General features: G+C 46.1%; 1 protein-coding gene and 1 long non-coding RNA gene across 2 annotated transcripts in view; one reads left to right on the plus strand and one right to left on the minus strand.

The window, feature by feature from the left end:
* arhgef10la (Rho guanine nucleotide exchange factor (GEF) 10-like a) overlaps window positions 1-17436 on the minus strand; it is a 468560-nt gene that overhangs the window by 38180 nt on the left and 412944 nt on the right.
* The window catches only part of LOC117506371, a 249825-nt gene that overhangs the window by 3031 nt on the left and 229358 nt on the right, over window positions 1-17436 (plus strand). The gene's annotated exons all lie outside the window — the stretch shown is intronic.

Consider the following 17436-nt stretch of genomic DNA (forward strand, 5'->3'; position numbering starts at 1 on the left):
CTGGGGACTCAGAGGCAGACTCATCCATTACCCAGGCCGAAGTCACTGAGGTGGTTAGAAAGCTCCTCGGTGGCAAGGCTCCTGGGGTGGATGAAATCCGTCCTGAGTACCTTAAGTCTCTGGATGTTGTGGGACTGTCTTGGCTGACATGCCTCTGCAACATCACGTGGCGGTCAGGGATAGTGCCTCTGGATTGGCAGACCGGGGTGGTGGTCCTTCTGTTTAAGAAGGGGGACCGGAGGGTGTGTTCCAACTACAGGGGGATCACACTCCTCAGCCTCCCCGGTAAGGTCTATTCCAGAGTACTGGACAGGAGAATTCGACCGATAGTCGAACCTCGGATTCAGGAGGAGCAGTGTGGTTTTCGTCCTGGTCGCGGCACACTGGACCAGCTCTTCACGCTCCATTGGGTGCTCGAGGGTTCATGGCAGTTCGCCCAACCACTCCACATGTGCTTTGTGGATCTGGAGAAGGTGTTTGACCATGTCCCTCAGGGCACCCTGTGGGGGGTGCTCTGGGAGTATGGGGTCCGGGGTCCTTTGCTAAGGGCTATCCAGTCCCTGTACGACCGCAGCAGGAGCTTGGTTCGCATTGCCGCTAGTAAGTCAAACCTGTTTCCAGTGCACATTGGCCTCCGCCAGGGCTGCCCTTTGTCACCGGTTCTGTTCATTATCTTTATGGTCAAAATTTCTAGGCGCAGCCAGGGTGTAGAGGGGGTCTGGTTTGGGAACCACAGAATCTTGTCTCTGCTGTTTGCGGACAATGTGGTTCTGTTGGCTTCGTCAAATCATGGAAGACCAAGCCCCTCCGTGGGATGTACCATCAACAGGTAGAGGAAGTGGCTGACATCAAGAAGACCTACCAGTGGTTAGAAAGGGCCGGCCTAAAGGACAACACAGAGGCAGGAGTCTACCACAGCCAACAGGACCCAAGTTGCTGACTGTGCAAATGTACCCCAGAGACAGTCCAGCACATAGCAGCAGGATGCAAGATGCAAGTGTACACCGAGGAGCACAAGCAAGTGTCAGGAATCTGACCTCTACTGGTGGTTGGCTCTCACTGCGGTATTGTATCACTTCCTGTTCCGGAGCACAGCGGTGTTTTTCTGTATCTGTTAGCTGTTTAATCTGCACAGTTAGATTGATCTAGTTATCTAGATTACGATTTGTTTCCCAGTGTAATCTTTACGTGCCTTAACTAAAGCACTCCTTCTGCTGAATCACCTCTAAATTATTTACACATTATTCACTTTGCGTGTTTTTAGGAATCCGCTAGCTTAGCGGAGCTACTAGCTCTTAGCCGATTTAGCATGGCAGCTTCTCCTGTCTCTCCCGCACTTTTCTGCTCTGGGGGTGAAATGTTTAGTTATTCCTCGGCCTCCTTTAGCAGTAATGGTACTTGTAATAAGTGTAGCTTATTCATAGCTTTGGAGGCCAGGCTGGGCGAATTGGAGACTCGGCTCCGCACCGTGGAAAATTCTACAGCTAGCCAGGCCCCTGTAGTCGGTGCGGACCAAGGTAGCTTAGCCGCCGTTAGTTACCCCCTGGCAGATCCCGAGCAGCCGGGAAAGCAGGCCGACTGGGTGACTGTGAGGAGGAAGCGTAGCCCTAAACAGAAGCCCCGTGTACACCGCCAACCCGTTCACATCTCTAACCGTTTTTCCCCACTCGACGACACACCCGCCGAGGATCAAATTCTGGTTATTGGGGACTCTGTTTTGCGAAATGTGAAGTTAGCGACACCAGCAACCATAGTCAATTGTCTTCCGAGGGCCAGAGCAGGCGACATTGAAGGAAATTTGAAACTGCTGGCTAAGGCTAAGCGTAAATTTGGTAAGATTGTACTTCACGTCGGCAGTAATGACACCCGGTTACGCCAATCGGAGGTCACTAAAATTAACATTAAATCGGTGTGTAACTTTGCAAAAACAATGTCAGACTCTGTAGTTTTCTCTGGGCCCCTCCCCAATCAGACCAGGAGTGACATCTTTAGCCGCATGTTCTCCTTGAATTGCTGGCTGTCTGAGTGGTGTCCAAAAAATGAGGTGGGCTTCATAGATAATTGGCAAAGCTTCTGGGGAAAACCTGGTCTTGTTAGGAGAGACGGCATCCATCCCACTTTGGATGGAGCAGCTCTCATTTCTAGAAATCTGGCCAGTTTTCTTAAATCCTCCAAACCGTGACTATCCAGGGTTGGGTCCAGGAAGCAGAGTTGTAGTCTTACACACCTCTCTGCAGCTTCTCTCCCCCTGCCATCCCCTCATTACCCCATCCCCGTAGAGACGGTGCCTGCTCCAAACCATCAACATGTTTATTAGACCCCATTCCTGCCAGGCTGCTCAAGGAAGCCCTACCATTATTTAATGCTTCGATCTTAAATATGATCAATCTATCTTGGTTAGTTGGCTATGTACCACAGGCTTTTAAGGTGGCAGTAATTAAACCATTACTTAAAAAGCCATCACTTGACCCAGCTATCTTAGCTAATTATAGGCCAATCTCCAACCTTCCTTTTCTCTCAAAAATTCTTGAAAGGGTAGTTGTAAATCAGTTAACTGATCATCTGCAGAGGAATGGTCTATTTGAAGAGTTTCAGTCAGGTTTTAGAATTCATCATAGTACAGAAACAGCATTAGTGAAGGTTACAAATGATCTTCTTATGGCCTCGGACAGTGGACTCATCTCTGTGCTTGTTCTGTTAGACCTCAGTGCTGCTTTTGATACAGTTGACCATAAAATTTTATTACAGAGATTAGAGCATGCCATAGGTATTAAAGGCACTGCGCTGCGGTGGTTTGAATCATATTTGTCTAATAGATTACAATTTGTTCATGTAAATGGGGAATCTTCTTCACAGACTAAAGTTAATTATGGAGTTCCACAAGGTTCTGTGCTAGGACCAATTTTATTCACTTTATACATGCTTCCCTTAGGCAGTATTATTAGACGGTATTGCTTAAATTTTCATTGTTACGCAGATGATACCCAGCTTTATCTATCCATGAAGCCAGAGGACACACACCAATTAGCTAAACTGCAGGATTGTCTTACAGACATAAAGACATGGATGACCTCTAATTTCCTGCTTTTAAACTCAGATAAAACTGAAGTTATTGTACTTGGCCCCACAAATCTTAAAAACATGGTGTCTAACCAGATCCTTACTCTGGATGGCATTACCCTGACCTCTAGTAATACTGTGAGAAATCTTGGAGTCATTTTTGATCAGGATATGTCATTCAAAGCGCATATTAAACAAATATGTAGGACTGCTTTTTTGCATTTACGCAATATCTCTAAAATCAGAAAGGTCTTGTCTCAGAGTGATGCTGAAAAACTAATTCATGCATTTATTTCCTCTAGGCTGGACTATTGTAATTCATTATTATCAGGTTGTCCTAAAAGTTCCCTAAAAAGCCTTCAGTTAATTCAAAATGCTGCAGCTAGAGTACTGACGGGGACTAGAAGGAGAGAGCATATCTCACCCATATTGGCCTCTCTTCATTGGCTTCCTGTTAATTCTAGAATAGAATTTAAAATTCTTCTTCTTACTTATAAGGTTTTGACTAATCAGGTCCCATCTTATCTTAGGGACCTCGTAGTACCATATCACCCCAATAGAGCGCTTCGCTCTCAGACTGAAGGCTTACTTGTAGTTCCTAGGGTTTGTAAGAGTAGAATGGGAGGCAGAGCCTTCAGCTTTCAGGCTCCTCTCCTGTGGAACCAGCTCCCAATTCAGATCAGGGAGACAGACACCCTCTCTACTTTTAAGATTAGGCTTAAAACTTTCCTTTTTGCTAAAGCTTATAGTTAGGGCTGGATCAGGTGACCCTGAACCATCCCTTAGTTATGCTGCTATAGACATAGACTGCTGGGGGGTTCCCATGATGCACTGTTTCTTTCTCTTTTTGCTCTGTATGCACCACTCTGCATTTAATCATTAGTGATCGATCTCTGCTCCCCTCCACAGCATGTCTTTTTCCTGGTTCTCTCCCTCAGCCCCAACCAGTCCCAGCAGAAGACTGCCCCTCCCTGAGCCTGGTTCTGCTGGAGGTTTCTTCCTGTTAAAAGGGAGTTTTTCCTTCCCACTGTAGCCAAGTGCTTGCTCACAGGGGGTCGTTTTGACCGTTGGGGTTTTACATAATTATTGTATGGCCTTGCCTTGCAATATAAAGCGCCTTGGGGCAACTGTTTGTTGTGATTTGGCGCTATATAAAAAAATTGATTGATTGATTGAAATCAGGACCTTCAGTGTGCACTGGGGCGGTTTGCAGCCGAGTGTGAAGCGTCCGGGATGAAAATCAGCACCTCCAAATCCGAGGCCATGGTTCTCAACTGGAAAAAGGTGCTTTGCCCTCTTCAGGTCGGTGGAGTGTCCTTGCCTCTAGTGGAGGAGTTTAAGTATCTCGGGGTCTTGTTCACGAGTGAGGGACGGATGGAGCGTGAGATCAATAGACGGATCGATGCAGCATCTGCAGTGATGCGGTTGCTGTATTGGGCCGTCGTGGTGAAGAGAGAGCTGAGTAGGGGGGCAAAGCTCTCGATTTACCGACTGATCTACATTCCGATCCTCACCTATGGTCATGAGATTTGGCTCATGACCGAAAGAACGAGATCGCGAGTACAAGCGGCTGAGATGAGTTTCCTCCGCAGGGTGGCTGGGTGCTCCCTTAGAGATAGGGTGAGGAGCTCGGTCACTCAAGAGGAGCTCGGAGTTGAGCCGCTGCTCCTACATGTCGAAAGGAGCCAGTTGAGGTGGCTCGGGCATCTTTTCCGGATGCCCCCTGGACCCCTCGCTGGAGTGGTGTTCTGGGCACGTCCCATCGGGAGGAGGCCCCGAGGAAGACCTAGGACATGCTGGAGGGACTATGTCTCTCGGCTGGCTTGGGAACGCCTTGGGGTTCCCCTGGAGGAGCTGGGGGAGGTGTGTGTGGATCGGGAGGTCTGGACGGCTTTGCTTGAGCTGCTGCACCCACGACCCGACACCGGAAAAAGCGGAAGAAAATGGATGGATGGATGGATGGATTGTTAAAATAGTATTAAAAAGGTGCATCTAATTGTCAAAAAGAAAACATGATGAAAACTGATTGGACGTATCCTGAATCAGAAATTAGGACATTTTGGAGCAGATGAGGGAAAAGGGCAGAGTCAGCAAGCAAATGATATATTCATTTAAGTTGCCATATAAAGTGTGTTAGTACATCGGGTAGATCTCAAAACAGATCCCAGTACATGGCATCACAATTAATGACAATGAAGTTTTATATGATTTTTTTTGTTGTTGTTTATTGATTTGTTTCTTATTATTTCACAATGTAATGAAAAATATTCTCATCCAGTTGAATCTGTACCACATTAAGTAAATGATAATTGGCCGAATCTTAGATTGGATTAGAGATTAGAGAGAATTTTGCTAATCCCTTGGGAAGACTCCTTCAGGGAAATTGAGGTTCATGCAGCATTTGTATAGCAGCACACAGGGAAAGAAGCACAGAGTATCAGAAGCGAAAGTAAAAAAGAAAAACAGTTTGCAAATATAAATATAAATACCAGACATACTGATCAATACTGGTTCAGTGGCTACTAGTGTTCCTCTCCTTCCTGTCCTCTGTCTTCCTGTTACTCCTCCTCCCCGAGTGAGGAGTTTTACAGTCTGATGGACTGAGGGACAAAGGAGTTTTTCAGTCTGTTGGTCCTGCACTTGAACTTGAACACTGCTTGAACATTGCATTGTACCGAGTGCTTTCTCACAAGTGCTCTTCTGGTACAGTTAGAAGCAGTGCACTGCATGCGTTAATACTGCACCAATTTCCCTAAAAACCTCAACGGAAGCTTCAACAATTCCTGCTGGCTGCAGACTTGTTTTTCGACGGCAGTGTCGCAGTCAAGGGCATAAATCTCTGAAAGATGTGTTGCATCCACAAACATTCCCTGGCACCCTCGGAAGTTGGGTTTTTAATTTTTTTTTTAATACACAAAGCATGAATAGTAATATTTAATCAGCATGCTGCAGCTTGGTGTAATTAATCATCCTTTCTGCATGGGAGGAGAGAGCAGCACAGGAGGAAGCTGAGCTCGCTGACATACTGCAGCCAGGTAAAAGGAGCCCGACGATAACGCTATTGTCCTCCTACTGACTGTGAAGACTAAAAAACCACTGCTGAGATGGTGTTTAGCCCTCCTGGCTTCATGTAACGCCTGACTAAACAAGGCATGCCATCGACTTCACGGCTGAAGTGTTATGTTCATACTTAGGAAAGGTGTGAAAATCATTGGGGCTGAGAAAGCACACAGATAAAGGGGCTAAAAAACAAAACTACAATTGTGAATGATTTTCTGAATCATTGGCAAGACACGAGTCTGGTACAAGAATAATATTTATAAGTCCAGCTTATGGAGAAAATCCATATATGAACACATTTACTTTCATATTTAGTTGCTGTAGCAATGTTCCATTATTTATAGAACAGTAAACATTAGTTCTAAAAACATTTTAGTCTCTGACTCGTAAAAAAAAAGTTGTTCAAGTTCTTGTTCAAGCCCAGTGAGACACAAGCTGACTCGAATCTGATTCATAGACGGCTGCTCACCATCACAATCTTCATGCAACCTGTCTTCTTCTTTGTCTTTTGGCTGTTCCCGTTAGGGGTCGCCACAGCAGATCAAACGTTTCCATCTCACCCTGTCCTCTGTATCTTCCTCTGTCACACCAACCACCTGCATGTCCTCTCTCAGCACATCCATGAACCTCCTCTTTGGTCTCCCTCTTCTCCTCCTGCCTGGTGGCTCCATCCTCAGCATCCTTCTCCCTATATACCCTGGGTCCCTCCTCTGCACATGTCCAAACCATCTCAATCTCGCCTCTCTGACTTTGTCTCCAAACCATCCCACCTGAGCTGTCCCTCTGATATGTTCATTGCTAATCTTGTCCATTCTTGTCACTCCCAAAGAGAATCTCAACATCTTCAGCTCTGCCACCTCCAGCTCTGCCTCCTGTCTTTTTGTTAGTGCCACTGTCTCTAAACCATACAACATAGCTGGTCTCACTACTGCTTTGTAAACTTTCCCCTTCACTCTTGCTGATATTCTTCGGCCACAAATCACTCCTGCCACCTTTCTCCACCCACTCCACCCTGCCTGCACTCTCTTCTTCACCTCTCTACCACACTCTCCATTACTTTGAACAGTTGACCCCAAATATTTAAACTCATCTACTTTCACCACTTCTACTCCTTGTAACTGCACTATTCCACTGGGCTCCCTCTCATTCACACACATGTACTCAGTCTTGTTTCTACTGACTTTCATTCCCCTTCTCTCCAAAGCATATCTCCACTTCTCCAGACTAGACTCAACTTGCTCTCTACTCTCACTACAGATCACAATGTCATCTGCAAACATCATAGTCCATGGGGACTCCTGTCTGATCTCAGCTGTCAACCTGTCCATCACCACTGCAAACAAGAAAGGACTCAGAGCTGATCCTTGGTGTAATCCCACCTCCACCTTGAATGAGTCTGTCATTCCGACTGCGCATCTCACCGCTGTCACACTATTCATGTACATGTCCTGCACTACCCTAACATACTTCTCTGCCACTCCAGATTTCCTCATACAATACCACAACTCTTCTCTTGGCATCCTATCATAAGCTTTTTCTAAGTCCACAAACACACAATGTAACTCTTTCTGTCCTTCTCTGTACTTTTCCAACAGTATTCTCAGAGCAAACATTGCATCTGTATTGCTCTTTCTCGGCATGAAACCGTATTGCTGCTCACAGATCTTCACCTGTTTTCTAAGCCTAGCTTCTACTACTCTTTCCCATAACTTCAGACTGTGGCTGATCAGCTTTATGCCTCTATAGTTACTGCAACTCTGCACATCACCCTTGTTCTTGAAAATAGGAACCAGCACACTTCGTCTCCACTCCTCAGGCATCCTCTCACTTTCCAAGATTTTATTAAACAATCTGGTTAGAAACTCTACTGCCATCTCTCCTAGACATTTCCATGCCTCCATTGGAATGTCGTCTGGACCAACTGCCTTTCCACTCTTCATCTTCTTCATAGCAGCCCTCACTTCTTCCTTGCTAATCTCTTTTACTTCCTGATTTACTCTCACCACATCATCCAGCCTTTTCTCTCGCTCATTTTCTTTATTCATCAACTCTTCAAAATATTCCCTCCACCTTCTCAGCACACACTCCTCACTTGTCAGCACATTACCATGTGCATCTTTTACCACCCTAACCTGCTGCACATCCTTTCCAGCTCTGTCCCTTTGTCTGGCCAATCGGTACAAGTCCTTTTCTCCTTCCTTACTATTCAACTTCTTGTACAGCTCGCAATATGCCCTTTCCTTTGCTTTTGCCACTTCTCTTCTCGCCTTACGCCGCATCTCCTTGTACTCCTGTCTACTTTCTTCATCTCTCCAACTATCCCAAAACTTTTTCGCCAACCTCTTTCTCCTTATGCTTTCCTGGACCTCTTCATTCCACCACCAAGTCTCCTTGTCTTCCTTCCACTGTCCAGATGTCATACCCAGTACTGTCCTAGCTGTCTCCCTCACCACATCTGCAGTACTTTTCCAGTTGTCCAAAACTGCTTCCCCTCCAACTAGTGCTTCTCTCACCTGCTCGCTAAATTTCACACAATAGTCTTCCTCCTTCAGCTTCCACCATCTGATCCTTTGTTGAGCTCTCACTCTCTTCTTCTTCTTTACCTCTAAAGTCATCCTACAAACAACCATCCTATGCTGTCTAGTGACACTCTCTCCTGCTACCACCTTACAGTCTGTGATTTCTTTTAGCTTGCATCTCCTATAAAGAATGTAGTCCACCTGTGTGCACCTTCCTCTACTCTTACATGTTACACTGTGCTCCTCCCTTTTCTTAAAGTAGGTATTCACCACAGCCATTTCCATCCTTTTTGCAAAATCAACTACCATCTGTCCTTCCCCATTCCTATCCTTGATACTATATCTACCCATTACTTCCTCATCACCTCTGTTCCCTTCACCAACATGCCCATTGAAGTCTGCTCCTATCACCACTCTTTCATGCTTGGGCACACTCTCCACCACCTCATCTAACACACTCCAGAAATCTTCTTTCTCCTTCATCTCACAACCTACCTGTGAGGCATATGCACTGATGATATTCATCATCACCCCTTCAATTTCCAACTTCACACTCATCACCCTGTCAGACACTCGCTTAACCTCCAACACACTTTTAACATACTCTTCCTTTAAAATGACCCCAACACCATTTCTCTTACTGTCATCACCATGGAACACCAACTTGTACCCACCGCCGATGCTCCTGCTCTTACTTCCCTTCCACTTGGTCTCTTGCACACACAATATGTCTACCTTTCTCCTCTCCATCATATCAGCTAGCTCTCTCCCTTTACCAGTCATACTACCAACATTCAAAGTCCCTACTCTCATTTCCACCCTTCTAGTTTTCTTCTTCTCCCGCTGTTCGTGGCAACGTTTTCCTCCTCTTCTTCGTCGTCTTCGGCCAGCAGTAGCCCAATTTCCACTAGCACCCTGTTGGGCAATAGCACCGGTGGCGGACGTTGTTAACCCGGGCCGCGACCGATCCGGTATGGGAATTCGATTCTGAGTCTGCATAGTTGGGTTGGCTTGTTTTACACCGGATGCCCTTCCTGACGTAACCCTCCTCGTTTATCCGGGCTTGGGACCGGCACTCAGAATGTACTGGCTGCACACCCCATGTGGCTGAGTTTATCTTCATGCAACCTGTAATAGATACAAACTGCTGTACAGGAGCTCTTATTCCGTTCAGTTCTTGCATGAACTTGTTACTCGGTAAGGTTGTGGACTCCAGAAACTTTGGTGCTTTTGATGGGGAGGAAAGCTTCACTTTCCTTGACTTTGCAGATAGCTTGGCGGAAGTAATGGATGCCCTGATTGCAACACTTGAGAAGGCGAGAGAAGTGTTGGAGTGTCTGGGTCTGTGAAAGTCCTGGATAAAGATGAAGGTCTGGCCTTTCAACAACTTCCTGGACTCAGCCATCAGTAGTGTATCTGTTTGTGGTGAAAGTGTCAAACCCGTTGAGAGATTCACTTGTCTTGGCATTCACAATCATGTCTTTGGGACCTTTGAGATTAAGTAGTGCCTGCAAACAGCTTATCTAGTCACAGGTTTGCCAGACAGAGGTGTTTAGTGCAAGAGAAAGAAGGTCCAGGTCTCGATGGTCAAATGCTTCCAATCTTACTATAGGGTTGTGAGACCTGGACACAATGACTTCAAGCCGACGACGGGATGTCCTTGGTGTTTGGTCACTGCAGAGAATCCTTGGGTAAACAACTGAACATTCAAATTTTATAACTAAACAAGTCACTTGGATTAGTTGTGAAACTTCAATAAGACCAACAAGACGTCCAGAGGCACAGTACAGACCACTGCAATGATTTGGCAAATTGGGATGAAATTTTTGAACAGGTTGAAAATTCCCCAATGTCAAAACGGGTGCCAATGATGGCTGGAACGTCTATGTAGACCAAGCTTGGTCAAGACTGACAAAGAGGGATTAAGAAGTTACTATGAAGTTACGAAGTTAAGAAGTTACAACTTCAACAATTAGTGTCTTCAGTTCCCAAATGCTTATTGAGTGTTGTTAGAAGGAAAGGTGATGTAACACAGTGGTAAACATACCACCATTCCAGCTTTTTTGAAACATGTTGCAGGCATCCATTTCAAAATGAGCAAATATTTGCACAAAAACAATAAAGTTTATCAATTTGAACATTAAATATCTTGTCTCTATGGTGTATTCAACTGAATATAAGAGGATTTGCAAATCATTGTATTCTGTTTTTATTTACATTTTACACAACGTCCCAACTTCATTGGATTTGGGGTTGTATATTTGAGCAATGCCACGGCCCGTTGGACATGGCGTCCATTTTCATCCATGTCAGCTATCTTCTTTGAATTTTCCTGGGAAGTTCTTCAGTTACCAGACTGCATTTGCGCAACATGAAGGCAGTAGGTCATCTTGATACTGTTTGACTATTACTAAATGCCTACTGCGTATGACAATATCCTATGGATTGTGACATACTACTCATGTCATGATATTTCAGCATTTGACCAGCACTGAAACCCTGCAGCCCACTTGGGGCACGGCAACAGTGACCATGGCAGACAATAATCACCTTACCGCTGTTATTCCTCCCGTAAACCACCAGGGTTCCGTTCCTTAGGCCTGCAAGCAGGCAGCGAGCGGTGTGCTTCAGGCACAGGACAGGGCTGTCCTCTGGGTTCCGCAGGGTCAACAGGCATTGTGCTGCAATGTCCACACTGCCATACACCAGCACGCTGGAGGAACAAAAGCAGCACAATCCAACATGATAAATGAGTGTCATTTGAAATGACAGAGTGCCTCGTTTTCACACAGTTTGATTTAACATTGCGGTTTGGAGCCTGGCATTGTGTATGTGCAACCACTTTGTCTTTCTCACATTTGAAATGCCACCTGAACTTTGCTGCATCTCATTGTCTTCTTCAGAATGACAAATACACAGGGGTGCTTGTTTCTCGCCGTCGTAGAATAAAATGTTCAGTGGCATTAGAGCTGACAGTCTTTTTAGGATGCTAAACTGCCCCACCCCCCCCCACCCCCCATAGACACTTAGACTGGAAGCCAATAACTCACCATAAATAAACTGCTGATGTCTCTTTCATTTAGGGTGCTGTACAAATGACTAAACTATTGTAAATGAAAATAACAGCTGTCAAAATTGATGATTTTGTTTTCTTTGTCTGAAAAAGCAACTCATTCTCTTTAACAATGGCAGGAGGCTAAGATTAAACTGATCGTCTATTCCACACCGCAGGGATCAGAACGTGTACTGGATGTGAACATAAAAGCGTGATTTGATTTCATAGTTTAATAAATATTGACACGTAAATACCATACCGCTAGAAACCTCAGGGCAATGCAAGAGAACACAAAGTGGGATAAAATTTTAACAACAAACATTTTAAAAGAGGATGTGCAATATACAGGGAGGATGTCTTTACCTGCCCCAAGGAGCTTGTGGTAAGATTCACTCACATCTGATGGTTGGTTGAAATGAAAAGAAGAAGCTGTTAAATTTTAGTTCTGATCACAAGTAAAATTACAACATGGAATCAATGTGTTTTTTGTCACTTTATGTTCCATACAGTTGAGCCGCTTCTTGCTGTGCAACATCGGAGTCTCCAGGTCTTCATGGATTGGGAGGGATACGCAATGGAGCAATGTTCCTTGGTGTCTCATGATTTCCAGGATCCTTGTCCATGAGTTTTACCATATACATGCGGATGTACTGGGAACATCCACTGACATCCCTTGAATTGGGGGGGGGGGGGAATAATGTCACAGCTCGGTTTTTTCCCTTACTTCCTATGTTATTTATTTTGACAGGGTCGACCCTTCTCTCTTTTCATTTGCGTCACATCTGTTTTCGAGTGCTCCAGTTTGTTTGTTTGGTTTCTCTCATTACTACATTGTGTTTAAACATCTCGCTCTTCTTTTCCTCGACACAAGTAAGTTTTAAGTTCTTTCACAAATGTTACTCAGCCTCCTGCATCCTTGTGTTTTCTCACTGCCAGCCTGTTTCACACTCTAATGTTTCCATGCCATTTTTGCCTGCCTCCCATAGGATTAGTTTTCTCAGTATTGACTCTCTATTTGTGGAACAAACCTGACTGTCTGTTTTATTGATTCTACTCCTGCTTCATCCCTACCGGACACCTCTGCCTCTCTGACAGCTTTCCTGTGAGTTTGACCTTGGCACGTTTCACGTTTCTGATTAAAGAAACTTCATCTCTACACCTGCTGTCATCACTGCGCTGGGGTCACCAGGACTCAGAGGATTCCATAAACTCATTCTGATTAAGCCAACATTCTAAATTCTAAACAATCAAGCAGCACAAAGTTTACAGTTGATCACCATGACAAAGGACTTTTTCTAAAATGATCATTTTAGGTTAATGGGTTCCTCCTTGGTTGACAGCTGTTGAGGTTATGGTGATGGATCACTCTCTTCAAGGTGGACAATGTCACATTTCTATTTGATGTGTCTGAGTCCAACAATTTGCTAATTGTGATCTTGAAACCATTAGAATAAACATTTGTTAATTCCTGAGTGTTAAATATGTAAAGTCGATATGACATCAAGCTTTTTATAGTTTTGTATAATAGATTTTACCATTGAATGTGGTACAATAACTTTTTTCAAGAAGGCTCTGAAAGGAGGAACCAGGCTTGTGGTGATCCTAAATTGTGCTCTGGAAGCCTTGGCTTCATTGTTTACATTTTTTTCTCCTGTTTAAATACAAAAAAATACTGATTCCACAGTTAGGCCTGCAATCACAGCCAAAGGTTCCCCAATTAAACCATAATTATACCAAAAGGTCATTCAGAAGATCTTAAACACAATTCAAATGATTTCTGGAACCTTCTGTAATGTTCTTGGTGTATATAAAAAGCTGACCCACTGAAATTCTGACTCCGAATTAGTGCTTAATACCCAATCCCCTAATTGCTTCAATCACCTCAATCATAAATCATTAAATTCAGTCATACAGTTGGGCAAAAAAGTATTTAGTCAGTCCCTGACTGTGCAAGTTCTCCTACTTAGAAAGATGAGAGAGGTCTGTAATTTTCATCATATGTACACTTCAACTATGACAACCAATATGAGAAAATCCAGGAAATCACATTGAAGGATTTTTAAAGAATTTATTTGTAAATTATGGTGGAAAATAAGTATTTGGTCAATAACAAAAATTCAACTCAGTACTTTGTAACATAATCTTTGTTGGCAATGACAGAGGTCAAATGTTTCCTGTAAGTCGTCACCAGGTTTGCACACACTGTAGCTGGTATTATGGCTCATTCCTCCATGCAGATCTCCTCTAGAGCAGTGATGTTTTGGGGCTGTCGCTGGGCAACATGGACTTTCAACTCCCTCAACAAATTGTCTATGGGGTTGAGGTCTGGAGACTGGCTCTTCCACTCCAGGACCTTGAGTTATGGAGCCACTCCATTGTTGCCTGAGCGGTGTGTTTGGATCATTGTCATGCTGGAAGACCCAGCCATGTTGCATCTTCAAGGCTCTCACTGATGGAAGGAGGTTTTGGCTTAAAATCTCTTAATACGTGGCCCTGTTCATTCTTCAATTAACACGGATCAGTCGTCCTGTCACCTTTGCAGAAAAACAGCCCCAAAGCATGATATTTCCACCCCATGCTTCACAGTAGGTATGGTGTTCTTGGAATGCAAACATGACGAGTTGAGTTCTTGCCAAAATGTTCTATTTTGGTTTCATCTGACCACATGATATTCTCCCAATCCTCTTCTGGATCATCCATATGCTCTCTGGCAAACTTCAGACGGGCCTGGACATGTACTTGTTGTGTGGGCCGCTGAAGAGGAGGTACTGCTGGCCCACCACCAGAGGGCGTCCTGCCTGAAGTGCGGGCTTCAGGCACGTGAGGGCGCCGGAGCACCGGGAGTGGCAGCTGTCACTCATCTACAACACCAGCTGTCACTCATCATCATCATCCACACCTCCATAAGAGCCGGGCAGCATCTTCACCTCACTGCCGAGAAATCGTCTACCGTGAAGTAAACGTCTCAGCCTTTTGTTGTATACAGTAGTAACGTTTTTACTTCTGTACGTACTGACAGTATTCTGAGGTTGCAGATTGTTAATTGTTACTGCAGGATCTGTACAAACTCCGTGATTGAGAGGTGGAGGTGCTTTCACCTTTGTGTTGAACTGTTTGCTGGGTGTTCATACACCCACCATCACCTGTCTGTTCTTTCTGCCAGCAGTACCCGATCTGACAGCCGGAGGCAGTGGCCACCTGGGAACCCAGTGCTTGGCGGCTGCAGGATTGTTTCAGGTCCAGTGGAGTGGAAGGCGTGTGGGATCCGGCTCTTTTCTGGACAGGCGTCTTCTATCCTCGAGCCTGCTCACACACCACAGTAACTTATTTGACTGGTGATCTCAACTGTGATGTCTGTTGCTCTGTTGTGCACATTCACAACATTAAATTGTTATATTTGGCTTATTCCATTGTCCGTTCATTTGCGCCCCCTGTTGTGGGTCCGTGTTCCTACACGTTTCACAACAGGATTTCTCGGCCACCGTCATGGATCCCGAGGGGCGTCAACCATTGCTTGAACCGCCAATGGAAACACAGGGTGCACAGGCATCGGCAGGAGGCATGTTAGGAGAGCTGCAGCAAATCTTAACCGCCTTCACTGCTCGGTTGGATTTAGTAACCGAGCAGAATGTCATACTCAATCGGAGGATGGAGGCTCTCACGGCCCAGGTGGAAGCGCGCACTCCAAGCGCTGCTGCAGCGCCTCCTCCAGCCGACCGAGCACAAAATACAGACGTTCCAGTGGTGATTCAACGAACACCCCCGCCCCCTCCCCTGAAGCATACATAAGCCCACCGGAACCGTACGGAGGTTGTGTTGAGACATGCGCGGACTTCTTAATGCAGTGCTCGCTCGTCTTTGCACAACGTCCCGTCATGTACGCGTCAGATGCCAGTCGGGTGGCTTATGTCATCAATTTGCTTCGAGGAGAGGCACGCGCTTGGGCTACGGCGCTCTGGGAGCAAAACTAACAGCTCCTAACAACATATACTGGGTTTGTGAGGGAGTTTAAACAAGTGTTTGATCATCCCAATAGAGGTGAGACAGCTTCGACTGTGCTGCTGTCTATGAGACAGTGACATCGGAGTGCAGCCGAGTACGCCGTAGACTTCCGCATCGCGGCTGCGAGGTCCGGCTGGAATAACGTTGCAATCCGCGCCGCCTTCGTAAACGGACTGTCTCCGGCCCTGAAGGAGCACCTGCTGGCTAAGGATGAACCGTGGGATTTTGACGGGCTTGTTGACCTGGTTATACGGTTAGACAACCAGTTAGAAGAACACCGTCGGGAGCGGGGCGAAGGGCGTGGCCGGGCACAAGCTGTCCCTCTTCCTTCCGGGTCCGAAAGGGTGCCGCAGTCTCCACGCTCCACAGTCAGAGAGCCCCGTGGAACCACAGCTCCCCCTGCTGACGAAGCTATGGATACGAGCAGGGCCAAAGTAAAATCACATGACAGACAACGGAGGCTGGCTCACGGGGAGTGTTTTTCTGTGGCTCTGATGAGCACATACAAAGAAACTGCCCCAAATGGTTAAACTTCAACGCCCGCCCTTAGAGACTGGGTTAAGGGTGGGTCATAACATCCACGCGGGGAAAAGCCCGTAGATCAGCACGCATCCCAGTAATGATCCGTTGTGGGGATCTTACCCTTCACGCCCCAGCACTGGTGGACACGGGGTCTGAAGGAAATCTGCTGGACAGCAGATGGGCTAGGGAGGTAGGGCTCCCCCTAGTGGCACTACCTTCCCCATTGAAGGTACGGGCACTAGATGGCACCCTTCTCCCATTAATCACACATCAGACACAACCAGTGACATTGGTGGTGTCTGGAAATCACAGGGAGGAGATTGTGTTTTATGTAACACCTTCTACCTCCCGAGTGATTTTGGGGTTTCCATAGATATTAAAGCACAATCCCCGGATTGATTGGCCGTCTGGGGTAGTGATGCAGTGGAGCGACACCTGCCACCGGGAATGTTTAGGATCCTCGGTTCCACCCGGTGTGACAGCTAATGAGGAGGTTAAAGTCCCCCCCAATCTGTCAGCGTGGCCTGAGGAGTCTTCAGCAAAGATCTGGCACTCACTCTTCCCCTGCACCGTCCGTACGATTGTGCCATTGATTTGATCCCAGGCGCTGAGTACCCGTCCAGCAGGCTGTACAACCTCTCTCGTCCTGAGCGCGAATCAATGGAGACCTACATCCGGGACTCCTTAGCTGCCAGGTTGATCCGGAACTCCACCTCCCCGATGGGGGCAGGTTTCTTTTTTGTGGGAAAAAAAGACGGCGGACACCGTCCATGCATTGACTACAGGGGACTGAACGAAGTCACGGTTCGTAATCGATACCCGCTGCCTCTGTTAGATTCTGTGTTCACGCCCCTGCATGGAGCCCAAATTTTTACCAAATTGGATCTTAGAAATGCGTACCACCTGGTTCGGATCCGGAAGGGAGTGTTGGGAAAGTGTCAGTACACGGACCCACAACAGGGGGCGCAAATGAACGGACAATGAAGAAAGTCAAATAACAAGGCTTTACTGTTGTGAACACGCACAACAAATACAACAAATCACAATTTCGGTCTCAAGTTAAATTCCAACGGTGTCGTGTGGGCAGGTTCGACGATAGGAGACGTCTGTCCAAGACGAACCGGAACCACCCGATTTCCTCTGCCACCGAACCCCGGGAATACTGGAACCGCCAAGTCCTGAACTCCCAGGTGGTCTCTGCCTCCACTCGTCGGATCC

The sequence above is a fragment of the Thalassophryne amazonica genome, chromosome 3, assembly GCF_902500255.1.
Source record: "Thalassophryne amazonica chromosome 3, fThaAma1.1, whole genome shotgun sequence".
Lineage (NCBI taxonomy): Eukaryota > Metazoa > Chordata > Actinopteri > Batrachoidiformes > Batrachoididae > Thalassophryne > Thalassophryne amazonica.